The sequence below is a fragment of the Aotus nancymaae genome, unplaced genomic scaffold, assembly GCF_030222135.1.
Source record: "Aotus nancymaae isolate 86718 unplaced genomic scaffold, 86718_ANA_hifiasm-v0.15.2.pri h1tg000032l_1, whole genome shotgun sequence".
NCBI lineage: Eukaryota > Metazoa > Chordata > Mammalia > Primates > Aotidae > Aotus > Aotus nancymaae.
This window is the reverse complement of record NW_026988446.1, coordinates 656327-658117: the sequence shown is the minus strand read 5'-3', so window position 1 is coordinate 658117 and position 1791 is coordinate 656327. Positions and strand designations below refer to the sequence as shown.

At 39.2% G+C, this 1791-nt stretch overlaps 1 pseudogene; it reads left to right on the top strand.

Moving 5' to 3' along the window:
* The first annotated feature begins 624 nt into the window (after window positions 1–624).
* Window positions 625–1541, top strand: LOC105731086 (olfactory receptor 2L3-like; annotated as a pseudogene).
* The last annotated feature ends 250 nt before the right edge of the window (window positions 1542–1791 follow it).

Genomic DNA, 1791 nt, shown 5'->3' with positions numbered 1-1791 from the left:
ACCACAGAAAGCCCTTTATAGAAAATAAATGATGGGCAGTGATAGTAAAAGTGATTTCAAATATTACTGTGACAACTGTCAATAATTCAGACTATTGTAAATTATATATTTTGATATCAGTTTAATATGCTGTGTCCTATATTGAAAACCAAAGTACACTGAATAAAAAGAAAACTAAGAAAGCAAATTTTTTGCTATTTTTCAGTTACTATGTCAGGAATTATCATAGGTCACACAATAATCAAGGATGAACTGATTCCATGCAATTAAGTTTGTTTCAATTTTTTGAATATTTGAATATTTTGTCATCACAAGAAGAGAGAATACAGTACAATAAGATATTTTGAGAGAAAGAGACCACATTTACATAGCTTTTATTACAGTGTATTTCTATAATTGTTCTATTTTATTATTTTTGTTAATTTCTTACTGGCCTAATTTATAAATTGAATGTTATTGTAAGTATGGATGGATCCAAAGAAATAGTGTATGTAAGATTCAGTGTTATCCTTAGTCTCAGGCATCCATGGGGGGTCTTGGACTGCATCGACCATGGATGAGGAGGAACTACTCTACTTCACTTACTCTTGTGTCTCCCTTCAGGAAGGATCGTAGGAATGCCCCATGGAAGATTACAATCAAATATCAGCTGATTTCATCTTGTTGGGGTTCTTCCCGCCATCCAGAATTGGCCTTTATCTCCTCATTCTCATTGTTCTCATTTTCCTAACGGCTCTAATTGGCAATGTGTCCATGATTCTACCTCTTCTCATCTTGGACACACATCTCCACACACCAATGTATATCTTACTTAGTCAGCTCTTCCTCATTGACCTAAATTACATCTCCACTATTGTCCCCAAGATGTTTTCTGATTTTCTGTTTGGAAACAAGTCTATCTGCTTCACTGGGGGTGGGATTCAGAGTTTCTTCTTTTTCACTTTAGCAGGTGCAGAAGCGCTGCTCCTGACATGAATGGCTTATGATCTTTATGTGGCTATTTGCATTCCTCTCCAGTATTCCATCCATATGAGCAAAAGAAGATATGATGATAAGCCTTATCTACACTTGTGCTCACGCTTTATATATGCTCCACATCCCTGTTGTTCAGCCAGGGCCATCAATCACTTCTTCTGTGATGTCCCAGCCATGGTGACTCTGGCCTGCATGGACACCTGGGTCTATGAGGGCACAGTGTTTTTGAGCACCGCCATCTTTCTCGTGTTTCCCTTCATTGGTATTGCATGCTCCTATGGCCGGGTTCTCCTTGCTGTCTACCGCATGCACTCTGCAGAGGGGAGGAAGAAGGCCTACGTGACCTGCAGCTCCCACCTCACTGTAGTAACTTTCTACTATGCGCCTTTTGTCTACACCTATCTATGCCCAAGACCCCTGCGATCTCCAACAGAGGACAAGGTTCTGGCTGTCTTCTACACCAACCTTACCCAATGCTCAACCCCATCATCTACAGCCTGAGAAACCAGGAGGTGATGGGGACCCTGACACGAGTTAGTCAGAGAAACTTCTCTACGAAAATGTAGACGAACTTTCTGCCCTAGAGTCCAAGCACTAGCTTCAAGTCAACTTAGCAGTGTACAACAGTTATGGAAAATAATATTCCATGCCCACAGTGTGGAACAAAAACTATGCTAGAAGGTATTTTAAAATTTAGTTTTCACATTATAATTGCATAAATCAAGGTATGAATATTTTTGTGTGTGTTTCTTTTGATCAAAATGTAGATCATACATTTTCCAGTTAATTATCGGCAATTGGGTTTCATTAACGTGA